Source organism: Cynocephalus volans, chromosome 4 (genome assembly GCF_027409185.1).
Source record: "Cynocephalus volans isolate mCynVol1 chromosome 4, mCynVol1.pri, whole genome shotgun sequence".
NCBI classification, from domain to species: Eukaryota; Metazoa; Chordata; class Mammalia; order Dermoptera; family Cynocephalidae; genus Cynocephalus; species Cynocephalus volans.
In genome coordinates, this window is record NC_084463.1 from 25,359,020 (window position 1) to 25,376,454 (window position 17,435).

Below are 17,435 nucleotides of genomic sequence, written 5' to 3' on the forward strand. Positions count from 1 at the left end.
CTGCAATAACTAACCACTCCCTAGATAACAACATTAATCCATTCTTGAGAGCTCCACCCTCATGACCCAATCACCTCTTATTAGGCCTCACTTCCCAATGCTGTTGTATTGGGGATTAAGTTCCCAACATGAACTTTTGGAGGACATATTCAAACCATAGCATCATCATATCCATTAGGACACCTAAGTGTAAAAAAGCTGACCCATATCAAGTGTTGATAAGGATGAGGAGAAACTGGAATTTTCAAACGCTGCTGGTGAGAATGTAATATGATATAACCACCATGGAAGATGGTATAAAAGTTTTTTTAAAAAGTGAACATATCCTCTCAAAATGTATATCCACAGTCTAATTATGAAAAAAAAAATACAGACAAATCTCATTTGAGAAACATTCTATAAAATACCTAATACGAAAGCACTCCTCAAAATTGTCAAGACTGTCAAAACAAGGAAAGTCTGAGAAATCATCACAGCCAAAAGGAGTTAAAGAGACATATACTGTGGTATCTTTGCTAGGGTCCTAGAGCAGAAAAAAATACATTGGGTAAAAACTAAGGATATCTGCATTGATGGAGTTTGGATTATTGTCCCCTCCAAAACTCATGTAGAAATTTGATCCCCAACGTGGCAGTGTTGGAAACTGATTGAGTCATGGGGGTGGATCCCTCATGAATGGATTAATGCTCTTCCTGGGGGAGGGGGGATTAATGAGTGAGTTCTCGCTGGATTAGTTCCCGCGAGAGCTCATTGCTTAAAAAGACCCTGGCACTTTCTCTCTCTCTCTCTTGCTTCCTCTCGCCATGTGATCTGCTTGTACCCGCTGGCTGCTTGCCACTTTCTGCCATGAGTAGAAGCAGCCTGAGGCCCATGTCCGATGCAGCTGTTCCAGAATCATAAGCCAAATAAACCTCTCTTCTTTATAAGTTACCCAGTCTCAGGTATTTCTGTTATAGCAACACAAAATGGACTAAAACATGCGTAAACTATGGACTTCAGTTAATAATGATGTATCAATGTCAGTTCGTTAATTGACAAAAATGTGCCATACCAATGTAAAATGTTAATAACAGGGAAAACGACACGGGCTATATGTACTATCTTTCGATCTTTCTGTGAATTTAAATCTATTCTACAATGAACAGCTCATGTAAAAAGAAAAGTTAAACATACATCTACCACATTATCAAGTCATTCCACTCCTAGGTATTTACTCAAGAGAAAATAACACATATGTCCAAAAAAGACTTTTACATGAATGTTTATAGCAGCTTTATTTAAAACAGCCAAAAGTTGGAAACAATCCAAATGTACATCAACAGATGAGTAGATAAGCAAATTGTGGTGTAGCTATACAATGGAATGATTCTCCATAATAGAAAGGAACAAATCGTTGATAAATGCAACAATATGAATGAATTTCAAAATCATTATGCTCAGGGGAAAAAGCCAGACTGAAAAAAAAAAAAAGTTTATGATTCCACTTACGCAAAATTCTAGAAAATGCAAACTAATCTACAGTGACAAAGAGCAGATCAGTTGCCTGGGGATAGGACATTGGGCTGGAGGTTTCTGTGAGAGAAAGGGATTACCTTTCTTGAGGCTCGAGGAAACTTTGGGTGATGGATACATTCGTTAGCTTTAATGTAGTGATAATGTCATAGCGCACAACATGTCAAACCCTATCAAACTGTACATTTCAATTTGTGCAGTTACTTATATATCAATTATTTCTCAATGGAACTATTTAACTTTTATTAAAAAGAAGGAAAAGGGAAAAGATACTTAGATGTAAAGAAATGACATGAAAATATGCATGTTTACTTACATAAGTGACATTTACTTAGATCTTTAGTCCCAATGTGCCAATTAATTAGGTCTTTAATGTTAGGAGATAAAGTGTTATTTGAAATTAAGTGGGATTAGTTAAAAACCATTTTAGAAAAAAAGAAAAAACAGTGCTCTCCATTGCAAACCTAGAACTGCTAAGATTCATTGCCTGTATAGGATTTACTTAAGAAATTCTTTTTTCTTTGAGGTTATGGATTTCCCTGAGCCATTCACGCTGTAATTCAATGACCTTAAAATTTAGAAAAATAGAGGCACATTTTATTGCTACTAGGTATAGAAAAGCTAATTGGCCTATGAATGATTCAAGCTCACGGTCTTGCCTTCAGTTATACTACACATTAATCAACTGAGCTAATCTGCTACTGGTAACATTGCAAAGGAACTTTATTGAGATATAATTAAAGTATACTAAACTGCGCATGTGCAAAATGTACAATTTGATCAGCTTTTAAATATGTATATATTCATGAAACCATCGCCACAATCAAATTAACATTTAGTCAACTCCCACACTTTCCTTGTGACCCTTTCTAATCCATTCATTTGTCCACCATCATCTCCAGCAACTACGGATCTTCTTTCTCTTACTACTGAATAATTTGCTTTTTTCTAGAATTTTTAAATAAATAGAATCATATAGTATCTACTTCTTTATCCCTTATATTTTAATATCTTTAAAACCTAGATATGCCACTGCTCTCATTCCTGATATTGATAGTTTGTGTCTTCTCTCTTTTGTTCTTAATAAATCTAGTTAGAAGGTTATTGATTTTAATGATCTCAAAAAACCATCTCTTGATTTCATTGATTTTTCTCTATTGTTTTTGGTTTTCTAGTTCATTGATTTTGGCTCTGATATTTTTGTGTTTTCTTTTGCTTTCCTTGGGTTTTATTCACTTTTCTTTTTTAAAAAATTAATTAATTAATTAATTATTATCTATCTTTTATATTCTAAGGTGTTGTTTGCAGAGCAATTGGGGGAGGAGGAAGGAGAGGGAGATAGGGAGGGCGGAGAAGGAAGGAAGGAGGGTGGGGCATGGTTGAGGCCTGTGGTACCCTTCTCATTCTTGCAGGGGAGCCCAGGGGGCTTCTGGTAGTGGCTGAGTGGTCATTGCTGGGCTAGATGTGGACGTTGAGGGGGGGGTCAAGGCTGAGGCCCTTGGCCCTCCCACAACCCCAGTTTGGGAGCCTGGGTCACTTCCAGCAGCAGCCTGGTGGTCATTACTGGGCTGGATGTGAACACTGGGGGAGTGTGGCTGAGGCCCTCTGCCCTCCCTCCACCCTAGCTTGGGAGCCTGGGGGCTTCCAGTCCTTTTAGGTTTATAGGTGTACTTTGGTGGTGTTAGACCTTTTCTGGTTAATATCAGAACTTTGTCTCTGATCTGTGTGTTTTTTGTGTTTTCTTTCAGTTCTTTGTTGGATTATTCGCTGTTCCCACCACTCAAACTCTGCATTGGAACTAATTTATTATATTTTACTTACTTCTAAAATGGAGGAACTTCCTATGGGGACCAGCACTTGAGCCCCATGGTTGAGCTAAATTGCTGCTTTGCTGATGATTCCCTGGGGAAGGCTTTTTGTGTAGCTCAGATTTTAACGGTTGTCCTTGTAAGCACTTCCAGGTCTTGGGAGGTCTCGTACGCCTGGGTTGTGTGGAATCTCTGGTCTCGGCCTAAGTCTTTTCAGAAAACTGTATCCCTTACAGTTCTATATTGCTGACCAGTCTCCACTGAGTGGTCCTGTGCTGACTGGAGGGCAGATCAGCTGTCCATGCTGTGTTTCAATGTTCCCCTGGTGGGCCAGTCTTCCCCACCCCCCACACTCCAAAACATTTCCCATGGGATAGGACAATCACCAGTCCCTTGTGATGACTCGCTGGCCTTTGAGTAGCTCCTTTTCTTAGTTGTCTGTGGCCCCTCACTCCTCTGTGGGTCCACAGGAACCTTGTTAGTGGTCGTGCTGGTCTGGGGGCCACCAAGGCCCTCTTCCCTGAGGTCTCCAAGCAACTTCATACAAAGGGCACAGCAGTGGATTTTGCCAGCTCTTGCTCTGTGTGCTCACCAGGGCCAGCCTTGAAACGGTTGAGGCTTGAAACAATTGGAACGGTCCTTTCTTTCTCTCATCGTGGCATCTCCTGCCTTCCTGAACTCTGTAAGTCTCCTCTCTTCTTCCCCTGAGCTCTAGCAGCCCCAGATTGGCAGTTGTTGCTTTTTAATAGTTGTAAATTGGTTGGTCATGGGAGAAGGGGATGCTGGGGACTGTCTATTCTGCTATCTTGATTGAAAAATTGCTTATCTTCTTCTGGTTTTTTAAGGTGGAAGTTGAGTTTGTTGATTTGAGACCTTATTTGCTTTCTAATATAAAGGCTTTAGTGCTTGCTATAAATGTCCCTGTGAGTACACTTGACCTACATGACACATTTTTTTAGTATTGTGTTTTCATCTTCACGGAGTTCAAAATACTTCCTAATTTTCCTTTTGATTTCGTATATGACTCATAAGTTATATTTGATTATTAGATTGATACTACTTGGGGATTTTCCAGATATCTTTCTGGTACTAATTTTTAATTTAATTCCATGGTGGTCGTAGAACAAATTTTCTGACTTGACTCCTTTTACATTTACTAGGATTTGTTTTACAATCTAACATAGGGTCTATCTTGATAAATGTTTCATTGATATTTGAAAAGAAAGTGGATTCTATTGTTGTTGGGTACAGTGTTCCATAACTCTCGATTAAGTCAATTTGGTTAATAGTGTTGTCGAAATCTTCCAGAGACTGAGTTTCTGTCTACATTTTCCATCAGTTATTGAAATCTTTGACGATAACTGTGAATATGTTTGTTTCTCTTTTATCATGCTTTTGCTTTATGTGTTTTGAAACTTGATTATTGGGTGCATAAACATTTAGGATTGTTATATCATCTTGATGAATTGACTACTTTATGATTATTAAATGATTCTCTTTTTCCCTGGTAATATTCTTTGCTTTAAAATATACTTTTTCTGATATTAATATAGCTACATCAGGTTTTTTAATGAGTATTATCATTGCATATCATTTTTCATTCTTTCATTTTAACCTATGTGGGTCTTTCTAGTGTAGTTCTCATAGGTAACATATTGTTGAGTCTTGCTTTTTATTCACTCTGACATCTCTAACTTTAATTTGAGGTCTTTAAACTCTTTGTATTTAATGTGATTATGTATATAGTTGGTTTTAAATTTACCAGCTAGCTTTTTTTCATTTGTTCCATTTGTTTTTATTCCTTTCCCCTCTCTTTATGCTCTCTTTTGAATTAATTGCATATTTTTATTATTCCTTTTAAATCTCCTTTGTTGTATTTTTTTCATGGTTGACTTAGGAGTCATCAAATATGTCTTTAACTTATTACAGTCAGCTTTCAAATAATATGCCATGTTACGTACATTATAAAACCTTATAACAAGATTCTTCCATTCCCTGTCTCCTGAACTTATAGTACTATCATCATACATTTTATTTCTACATATGTAATAGTTATATTTCTCTTATGTTTGCTTTAAACAATCAATTTTATTTTAAAGATATTTAATTAATAAGAAAAATATTTACTCACCTAATTACTATTTCCAAAGTTTTTAATTCTTTTATGTACATCCAGATTTCCATCTGGTATCATTTTTCTTCTGCTTGAAGGATATTCTTTATGATTTCTTACAGTGCAGTTCTGCTGGTAATAAAATCTTTCCATACTTTGTGTCTTAAAAAGCTTTTGTTTTGCCTTTGTTTTGAAAGATATTTTTTCTAGGTATAGAATTTTAGGGTTGACTGATTTTTTGTTTATTATTTCGGAAAAGAGTTTAATTGTTTTTAATTGTACCTATTTATGAGTTACAGGGTGATATTTTAATACATGTATACAATGTATGATGTTCAAAACAGAGTAACTAGCATATCCATCACCGCAAACATTTATATCTTTGCTTTGAGAACATTTGAATTTTCTCTTCTAGGCATTTGAAAATATACAATAAATTATTGTTAATTACAGAAACCTAGCACTACTATAGAACATAAGAACTTATTCTTCCTATCTAGCTGTAAATCTGTATCTGTTAAAAAACCTCTCCCTGTACTCCTCTTCCTCTTCCCTTCTCAGCCTCTAGTAATCACAATTCTACTCTCTACTTCTATGAGATCAACTTTTTTAGCTCCCATATATAGAGAGAACATGTGGTATTATCTTTCTGGGCTTGATTTGTTTCACTTAACATAATGTCTTCCAGGCTTACTCGTGTTGCTATGAATGACAGGATTGTATTCTTTTCTTAATGGCTGAGTATTATTCCCTGGTGTGTGTGTGTGTGTGTGTGTGTGTGTGTGTGTGTGCGCGCGCGTGCATGTGTGTGTGTGTGTGTGTGTGTGTGTGTGTGTGTACACATACCTCACCTTTTCTCTATCCATTCACCTGTTGTTGGACACTTAGGCTGATTCCATGTATTGGCTACTGTGAATAGTGCTGCAATAAATATGGGTGCAGATTATCTCTTTGACAGATTAATTTCCTTTCCTTTGTATAAATGCCCAGTATTGGGATTGCTGGATTATATGGTAGTTCTATTTTTTTGTTTTTTGAGCAACCTCTATACTGTTTTCCATAAGGGCTATACTAATTTACATTTTTACCAACAGTGTATAAGAGTTCCCTTTTCTTTGAATCTTCACCAGCATTTATTATTTTCTGTCTTTTTCATAATAGCTAGTCTATACTGGGGTGAGATGATTCATCACAGTTTTAATTTGTACTTCTCTGATGATTAGTGATGTCGAGCATTTTTTCACATACCCATGGACCATTTGTATGTCTTCCTCTGAGATATATCTATTCCAGTCATTTACCCATGTTTTATTCAAATTATGTGTCTCTGTGTGTGTGTGTGTGTGTGTGTGTGTGTGTGTGTGTGTGTATGTGTGTGTGTGTGTGTGTTTTGCTGTTGGGTTGTTTCAGTTCCTTGTATATTCTGAATATTAATCTCATGTCAGACAAATAGTTTGCAAGTATGTTCTCCCATTCTGCAGGCTGCCTCTTCACTCTGTTGATTGTTTCCTTGGCTGTGCAGAAGCTTTTTAGTTGGATGTAGTCCTGTTTGTCTATTTTTGCTTTTGTTACCTGCATTTCTGAAGTCTTCCCCATAAAATCTTTGCCCAGACCAATGTCTGGAAGCATTTCCCCTATGTTCTCTTCCAGCAGTTTTTTTGGTTTCAGGTCTTAAATATAAGTATTCTTTTTTAGGTGATTTTTTTTATATGGTGAGAGTTAGGGGTCTAATTTTATTCTTCTGCCTAGGTTATGCAGTTTTACCAGCACCATTTATTGAAGAGGCTGACCTTTTTCCAATGTATGAACATGTTCTTGGACCTTTGTTGAAAATCAGTTGGCTGTAGATACATGGATTTATTTCTGGATTCTTCCATTTGTCTGTTTTTATGCTACTACCAAGATGTTTGGGTTACCATAGCTTTGTAGTATATTTTGAAGTCAAGGCTGTGTGATGCCTCCAGCTTTATTCTTTTTGATCAGGATTGCTTTGGGCTCATTTTTCTTTTCAGTCTTTCTTTTACATGTGCTTTATTTTGGATAGTTTCTATTGCTATGACTTCAAATTCACTAATTTTTTTCTTCTGCAGGGTTGAATTTGCCATCAATCGCATCTAGTATAGCCTTCATCTCATATGTTATAGCTCTCATCACTAGAATTTTAATTTGGGTCTTTTTTATATGTTCTGTATCTCCACTTGGCATGTTCAGGATTTCCTCTAGTTTCTTGAACATGTGAAATTGTTATTCTCTTTTAATGTCCTTGTATACTAATTCCACCATCTGTGTCATTTCTTGGAAATTTTCAACTGCTGCTATTTTTCGTCATTAATGGTCATATTTTCCTGCTTTTTTGTGTGCTGGTAGTTCTTTATTGGATGTTGGCCATTGTGGACTTGCTGGATATATTTGTATTCCTAAAAATATTCTTGATCTAAGTCATTTGGAAATAGTTTGGCCCTTTTGAATCTTGCTTTTAAGCTGTATTAGGCAGGAATAGAACAGCATTGAGTCTAGGGCTAATTTTGCTCCACCACTGATGCAAAACCTTTCAGAACTCTACTCAGTGCCCCATGAGTTATGAGGTTCAAGAACAGGAAAAACTGCTTTATGGTAATAGAAATCAGAATAGTAATTGACTGTAGGGGTACAGATGTGGGAACTTTCTGGGGTGTTCCTTACACAGATAGATTTATCAAACTAAAAAAAAATCTGTGCATATCCCTTTATGTAAATTTTACCTCAATAAAAAATTATGTTTAGTATCAAATATATGTGTATATGTATAAATGCTGAAAAGATTTATATCAAAATTACAACATTGAAGAGTATCAGATGATTGTTTAAATTATCTTCTGAATATTTTTGAGTGTTATCTAAATTTTAAATATATTATTGATATATACGATCTTTGAAAAATTCATAAAACTAATATTTAATTAAACTATTTTGGGGATACTCTCTACCTCATGGAATGGATGAAGGGAACTAATGTTCACTGGGTATTTTTTATGTACCAGGTCCTTTTAAAAGTTGCTTTGTTACATTATTCCATTTGATCAATGTAACAACTCTATGAAGTAGGCATTATCCCATTTGCAAAAGAGGCAATGGTAGATCAGACAGGCTGTTATGTGTCCAAGGTCCCCCAACTTGATCTTAGCTCTGTCTGCTTCTGGAATCTGTTTTGATACTAAAAGAGAGAAATAAGCCCAAGATGGATTTTTGAAATTCAAAGACCAAAGAGTGCTTGGCCTGATGAAAGAATCCCAGAAATATGTCACAGTCTATAGGCATAGAAATTGCCACACTAGTCTCTGAGCATTCCCTCTTAAAAAGACAAAGTGAATTATCCAATGTCAGAGTCACAAACCAAGTATAGTTCACCTGAAACTCAAGAAAGTCTGACCTGAGGCAAGGGAAGAAGTGGTGGCTGAGAGAAAATCCAAAACATCTAGAACCCTGCACAGCCACCGGTGGGAGAGGGAGGAAGTGTTTCGGCCTTATAACCTGTCGGCAGCTTATAAAGACAGGGGCTTCTTGTCCCCAGATGGAATAACACCTCAGAGGCCAAGCAAAGGTCAAGGCTGTCAGATTGTGGGAATGGGTAGGGGTGTATCCCCTGTATCAGCTGCCTCCAGCCCAGGCAAGCCTGACTCACAGGCTGGTCACCTGTCTGGAATGGACTGCCAGAGAGCACTGTGCTCAGGTCAAACCCTCCAGTCACACCAGTCACTCCACCCTCTGTTGCAGGCTGTTTCTTTGTAAAGAGTCTCTTTTACTTTCTACAGTGTACTCAGTGCTGGGCTATACCAGCTGCATTACTTTTTCTTTCAGCTCCTCACTTAGAACTGTGAATGAAACATTCATTGATCATTTTCTTACAGTTTAGAATGGAGTCTCTGACTTCCAAAAAGCTCTCCCAAGACCCACTACAAGGGCATAGTGGATCCAAGATTAAGATTCGAGCCTAAAGCTCTGTTTGGAATGGGGGTCCAAGGGGTAAGGGGCCTGCATACATACAAACTAGCATATGATTTCAATCAGATAATTTAAGTCCTAGCTTGAGCAACGGTATGAACAACAGTTGGCAGAGAGGAAGATCATGGCTCTCACACGTGACGGTTTCACCACCCTTCATCTTGTGTCCTTGGTTACAAGATGGGAGCTAGGAAAGGAAGCAGAAGAACTGAACTCTGCCCTCCACTCCCCCTGCACATGCTGCCTTTTTCCTTTTTCAGAGCACAGCTTGGCTGTGCCAAACGCTCAGCCAGAGGCCAGACCCCACTGAGCCTCTTTGCTTCATGGCTCACTCACTTCTGAGGCCTTTGGCTGAGCTGCATCATGGGGGGCTAATTACAGCCAGTGGTGGCACCGTTGTGTGATGTGATACCTTCTGACGCAAAAGAAAAAAAAAATGGTCCGCTGGGAACTGGACTAAAACCAACATACAACCATTTATTGCACACTGGTTAGGAAGCCACCAGGAAGGCCTACCCAGAGCGGTTTTTAAACACATACACACTCAATCCTTCTCTCCTCACAGAGCCAAGAACAGCCCGTTACTGATGTGTCGAAAAACCCAGGCTTACCTTCTCAGCCATAGGGAATGCTCTCCAAGGTGGAGGTCGGTAGTGGGGTTTTGCAAGGAACAGGCTCTGTCTTGAGCCGGCTGGTCATTCCTGGCTTTGCAGCAGAAGCAAGGTGAGAACGGGAAAAGCAAAAACCCTTCCTGAGTACTTACCATCTGTCAAATACTGTTCTAGGCACTTCACGTAAAGTATTCCACTGATCCTCAAAGTAGACCTGTGAGACAAGTGTCTTTATTGGGATTTTGAGGAAACTGAGGCTCAGAGAAGTTACATGGGCTCAAAGTCACATAGTAAACGGACTATGTAAACTCTACTCAGGTGGTAGGGTCAGAATTTAAACTCTGATTTTTACTGATTGCAAATGGTGGGCTTTGTCCACCACAAGCAGAAATCTTACTGGCTCTCAGCACATATTCTTTTGGAGCAGTCATCTCAAAACTTTTCTGACCCTTTACCCCCAACAGTAAATATCTTTAAGAACCACCTCCCGTACATGCATGTTTATTTATTTATAAATTACCTGCACTAGTTGTTATCATTGATTGACAATATAATATCCCAAAGCACTAACCATCATTAATGACAATGGATAAAAATCTATATTTGATATAGTCTTAATAAGTTGGAGAATTTTTTGGCCAAATCTTGTCAAATCTAACTAAATTAGTATTGTTTTAACCTCAATACATGGCTGACAAACATGAGAAGAGGAAGTAATATGGCTTTTTTCTGGTCTTCCTGTGCCTGAATTGTTCTGACTGTCTACAGTCCATTGTTTTGTTGCAGGAAACATTTTAAGCCACTCTCCATTTTGTAAGGGCGATTTGGTGAAAATTAGAGGATCTGACTTGTAAACCTACTCATTCTGTATATGTAAACCTTACAGCACCATAATATGCTAAAAGAGAAGTAAGGGCACACAGCGTTGATCCCCCACGTGGCATAATTTCCACTCTCTCTCACAGTGCTTTGTCTGTATGCAGATGGCCCGAAGAAGCCAGAGTCAATATGTATATCCAATATTAGTAAATAGAAAAGTATTTCCCACTTTTAGATTAAAAGTGAATATGGATGAAGGTTCTAATGGTTTCCTCCCTTATATCATGTTTGATTCCGTGCAATCCTTGCAGTGGGTCTCCACTGCTGGAATGTTGTCAGGAGATTCCTGAGCTGGACCCTGTTCAGAAACAGAAGGCTAAGGGTTTGGATGAGAAAAGCAAGCCGGTGAAGGACGGGGGAGTCAGCAGGGTGGGGGTTGCGGCGCAGATGGAACAAGAAGGTGCCCTCTCTGGAGGGCCGAAGCATGTGCTCAGAGACTGGGCAAGAGAAAAGTTGACAGCTGGAGAGCCACACAGGCAACGGGGCTGCCCATCCCCAGCAGACTCCCCAGGCCATGGGAGGGGTGTGTCGCTGCAGCAGCCTGGTTTTCCAGATTTTATCCTTTCTGAGTCCAGGTCTGTCAGAAGCCTCCCTCCTAAATACTGGAGTAAATGAAAACACTCTCTGCAGCACAACGATCCCTTAAAGTTTGTTTTCCAAGATGGAAAATAAAGGCATTTCAGCCCTTCCACGGATAAAAATAACTTGCCGTTGATTTTGAAATCCCTTTCATTTGTCTCCCACAGACTAGCCCCATACAATGGCACTTTGTGTGAGAGTTTTCTGCATGGGCTGGCCAGGCCCCGCTCCTCCTGCTGCCAGCGGGAGGAGCCGAGAGGAGCACTTGAGCTCAGCGGCAGGAGAGGACTTCGGGCAGGCCCGGCGTTGCTGTTGGACATCATTCAGAAGGCCCTGCTCAGCGGGGGCAGCCCAAAGAGGAAAACAAACAGAGCAGGAGTGGTGGAAAATGCTGAGTCCTGGAGCTGGCCGGAACAGCACTAGCCTTTCCACACCCAGAGCCAGCCGCTCTGGCCACCTGCAGCTGCGATAGCAGGCGGGGCACAGTGGGCGGGGAGGCCGTGGCCCCCACAGCCGTGCCAGGGTGGGAGGGCTGGGGACAGACACTCCTCTCCCTTCACCCTGAATGCTCAGGTCTTTTCCGTGTCTAAGGAAAAAAATGGTTCTCGAGCAGGGAAGAACAAGACTTTTTTGAGCTACAGTTTCAGATTTATTAATAGCTCCCACTTACATGGCACTTACTGTATGCCAGCACCAACGTATATTAATTGGCCATCAGCCTATCAATCCTGTAAGGTTGGTACTATTAGCCCCATTTCACAGATGAAGGAATCGAGGCAGAGAGGTTAAGTAACTTGCTCAAGTTCACACAGCTCAAAGATGTCAAGGCCGAGATTTAGAAGCATGCAGTCTAGCTTCAGAGTTCATACTCTTAAACATGATTGCCTCTTCTCTCTGGCTTATCAAATTTCTTCTCTAGAAACACAAGATGTGAGACACAGAGGAAACTGAAGATGGAGAATAAAGGGACTGGATGAAAAAGAGAGAGGAAGAATCACCAAGGACTAGAATAACATGAAGAATTTTTTAAAAGCAGGAGCTGTCAGCTCAAGAGAAGGCATGAGAGACCAGGAGACCGAGAGGCGAGATGGCCGAGTTGGGAATGACAGAGGTGATAGCACTGGCCCAACAGGCCCCTGCTCTTTCCTATGCACCAAATAGGACTCTGGGAATATTGCTCAGAGACCACTTGGCAAATGGGGCTCAGACGGCCCCTGGGGAAAGCTATGAGGACCAGCAGCGGGAGCAGAGAAATGAACACCTTCTATTTTTCTTCCAATTACAGCCTGGGGTGGTGGCAGGCGCCCAGGGCTCCAGGGAGAGATTAGCACCCTGATGAGAAGAGACAGCTATGTCAGTCGTGCATGGAGACCTGTCACTTCCTTTTGTAGGCTAAATAGCTCTTGTTCTCTGGAAGGGGGAAGAAAGAGGGAGGGAAGGAAGGGGGGGGGGAGGGAGGGAGGGAGGGAGGGAAGGAAGGAAGGAAGGAAGGAAGGAAGGAAGGAAGGAAGGAAGGAAGGAAGGAAGGAAGGAAGGAAGGAAGGAAGAGAAGGAGAGAGAGAAAAAGAGGACAGGAGTGTGGGAAGGACGAAAGAGACTATTAGTCTTATGTTTGGAGGGACAAGACCAGACCCTCATTAAATGCATAGGGTTGGTCATGGAATCAGATCTAAATTCTAATTTTGTCACTGATCACCAGACAAGTCACTGAAACTCTCTTATCTAAATCCTTTATCTAAACAATGAGGGGATTGGACCCTTTTCTCTAAGCTCTTTCCAGATCTAACATCCATACTCTGATGATATTGTGACCAAGGACAGGGACTGGCCACTGCCATCTTTGTCTATGCCCAACGTCCGGGTCCTGCATGGTGCCCACCACTCTCATGCCCACCAGTTGCCCAGTGCTGTGATCCCATGTCCTAAGCACCTTTCTGATGTGCTGCTTCTCTTGGGGGCATCTCTTCTGAGCAATGAAGCAGTTTTCTACCCGGTCTCCCTTCCTCCATCCTTGTTCCCTCCCATCCGTTTCCAACTCTACAGTCAGAATGATTTTTCCAAGCACAGTTGGGATCATGCGACTTAGCCAGCAGGAAGATCTTTAGGACTCTACGTTCCTCTTCACAGGGCCAGAGAGACTGAGTCATGTCCTGTCCATTCTCTCTTCATCTCCCACCCCTGCTCTTTTGCACCCTGTGCTCTGGGTCCATGGAACTGCTCCAGCTTCCCTGTCAGTCCATGCACTTCCTCTCCTCGAGGGCTTTGCGGTGCTCTCTCCTCCCCCCAACCTCTCTCTCTCCCTCATCACTGCTACTCACCTTCAGGCCACAAACTCCTCAGGTTTGGTTCCTCCTAGGTGTCAAATCATAGTGTTATTTCACTGAATGGTAATTCTCCCCTTACTTGCCTGTAACCCTTAATTTACTAAATAAAAGCAGAGTAAAGGAAAAAGTTGTGTTTACCTTCGTCCTTATGGTTTCCGTAGTGCTAAAGCCAATGCCAACCACACAGCAGATGCTGCAAGAATGTTTGTCATCTGAATACATTTGTTTGGTGGCATCCTTTTGTAGGGTACCTTTTAGCTATAATATCCTAAAGTTCCATGAACTGGGATCTCAGAGACCCCGCGTTTTTAGTTCCTGCAAACTAAGAGATATAAGACCTCCCACCATCCCCAAATTCACCTTTCTTAATCTCCCATTCCCAACCCAAACATTAGCATTTAGCAGATTCTTGTGTCCATCAGAACTAATAGAAATAATTATCATGATCTGCACTGAACCAGCTGGGGTCGGGATGCATTGCCTGGAAATTGGATGAGCTTCAATACAGTGGGAGTAGCGAGGGGGCCGAGGGACGTGGCAGAGCGAGGGCTGCGTTCTTGCTGTCACGAGGGGGCTGGCGTTGCGCAAGTCCTTTGGTCTCTGGACCTCAAATTTGTGAATCCCTAATTGAAGAGGTTGGACCAGATAATCTTTAAGGTCCCTTTTGACTTGAAAAGGTAGAATTTTAGAATTCCAGTGTTCACTCTTCCGCTCATCACCTAGGCCATTACTGAGTGGAACAAGGAGACATGTATCACAGGACTGAAAGGAACTGCTGGGATCAATTATGCCAGGACAATGGGTGCACACTGGGGACTACTCCAGGTTCACCAGGATGTGCAGTCACCCTTGTTTTAATTCAGTCTTTGTTGGCTGGGCTTCAGGCTTTCAGTTGTTACTTGTGGTAGCAGATAGAAGGCTATTTGGAATTTGTGGTCAGACATCTGATACAGGATTTCAAGGAGGCAGCACACATGGGTTCCTAGAGCAGTTAACCTGTGCCACCATCATGCAGGTGGCACACATGGTCCCCTACCTGCTCCTAAACTAAAAGCCTGTGCCCAATCCATATACCTCCCCAACCCCCACACACAGTGTTCCATGATGAGCCAGTGAGAAAAATGCTTTAAATCCCCTTGGGCTCAAGTGCACAGACTGGCAGAGAAAGAGAAGGGCTCCCCAACTGAATCGCTCTTAGAGTTTTGAACTTGCATTCCGCTGTAAGAAGAATCACTTATGAACACTACACAATTCGCAAAGCCATTTGGAAGCTCTTGGTTCTAACTCTCCTTTTAAAGTTCGGAAAATTCTTGCTTCAGAAAGGTAACCCTAGACCAAAGCCAATAGTCATCATCAGCTTTGCTGGCTTATAGACTGGGGTCACTTCTTCAAGTATCTCTGGACACTTAGTATTTCCAGGCACATCTGGGGATACCCCTGGAGAGCATAAGAAGAGACACACCTGAAATTTCAGGTTTTCCTATAAGAAGGTTAAAAAATAGCCTGCTGTTGCCCAGGACCAGAGGCTCAGGCTGATGGTGTAGAGTAGACAGGAAGAGGGTAGTGGCTATCTCTAGACCCTCAGTAATTCCCTCAAGTGGCTGCTGAAAACTTCCTTGCTCCTCTACGTCATATCACATGGAGTGACCAGAGCCGACCTGACATCAAAGCTCTGTAAAAATGCTGTGGCTAAGAGATCACTAGAGTCTGAATGGCAGGGATGAGAGATTAGAGATAGGACTGCAAACTCCCAACACTTTGGGGACTGTGTAGCACATCACAAGACCTGGTCATTGTTCATTTCCCGGCGTCACTATGGGCAGATAACTATTACTATCATTACTCTGGACGTCAGCACATTGAGATACTCCAGGCATCAAAAGAAACGGGCTTTCCCGGGACAGAATGTTTACCAGGAAAATGGAAAAAGAGAAAACTGGGACACTGAGTAAAGCAGAAAAAGGCACTGCCCAAAGGGCAGAGAGGTCAGAGCCACCTTATCCCCCAGTTTGGGGTTCTAAATTTTCAATAAATGTTTTTTCCCTTCAACTTTGAGCTTTGTAAAATTTTCACCAACTGATCAACACCTGCTTTTTAAAAAATCAGACTCCTTAAATCTCTGCCTCTTTGCAAAAGTCATCAGGAAAGTGCTTTTCTCTGTTTGCTGTTATGTGATGGTTGTCACAGCATGGAGGTAACCCTAGACCAAAGCCAATAGTCATCATCAGCTTTGCTGGCTTATAGACTGGTGTCACTTCTTCAAGTATCTCTGGACACTTAGTATTTCCAGGCACATCTGTTCACAGAGCAGTGAACAGCCAGCAGCATGCTGAGCCCGTGTGCCCTAGAAGGGCAAAAGCCAGGGCCTTGAAGCAGTGGCCAGGTGGGTCAAGGATCCCTCTATCTGACCTAGAGAAGGGCCTCTGTACAACTAGAACATCACAAATCACCTTCCAGAGCAGCCACTGGGGAAAAGCAGAGGTGGAAAACGATTGTGGAAGTGGAAAGCTTCTTGCTGAAAGAAGCCTTTGTCTTTCTTTGTCCCATATGTGATGCGTGAAGTGTACCTCTTAGTAACGAGGGCTGTGGCTCCCACAGATGGTGAGCCACCAGCCAGCCTCATCAAAGGGGACCTTTCCATGTTCCATGGGGCAACATGGCGTAATGAAAAGAAGAGGGCTTAGAAGTCGGATGGTTCTACAAACCTGATGACCCCTTGTACTCTCTTCCACTGTAGGCTCTAGAATAAAATGAGCTTCAAGCCAAGTAAATGTGGAATGTAGATAGATATCTACACAGGGGTCACAAACTCGAATTCCACACAGACAAGGCAGGGACGTCAAGGGGTGGGCTGACCTTCTAGACAAAACAGGAGACTCGAGTTCACCTGGGGGGAGCTTACACTGAGTACCCACAAGTGGGTGCTACAAAGGAGTGCCAGCGTCCACAGACCACCCCATCACCCTACTGCAGTACATTACTCGCTTGGGCTGCAAAGGTGGATTCCAACACTGTGAAGGCCAAACTGAACATCTCCATGGTGTGAAATCAGTCTGTGTGTAAACTCTAGTTTTCATTATCTGCCTCATTTTACCCAAAGCACAAATCACAGTCCTCCTTTTTTTTTTTCTTTTAGGTTAAAATAGTTTCATTTCATTATACTAGAAAGCTCTGGCATTTTTGTGTTTTGGGGGAGTTGTTTATTTTTTGGCTTGGGTACTATACCTTGCTCCAAAGCTGTAGCAGTGGAAACTAGACTAGACTGGCCAAGTCAGACTAGACTTGGCCACTATTTTTATCCCACCACCTCCTGAAATTCTGTCAGATCTGTAGATTTTGACCACTACCTTCTCTTTCCTGTCTCCTTCTATCTTCACCCTACCCCATCCTCCCAACGCCTGAAAGTATTTTTGAAGATACAGTCTCCCCCCAAGTCCCACCACCACAGCTTCAGTATGGTGGTCTCAGCAATATCATTACATCTCCAAAGCCCAGTTACCTGGGAGTTCCCCACCCAAACTCTAAATTCTAATTGAGAAACAGAGGCCTAAGCTGACTTCATTCAAGTATATATTGTATCTTTTACCCTGGTCAGCATTAACTTAGATACTTTGAGAGATAACAGCAA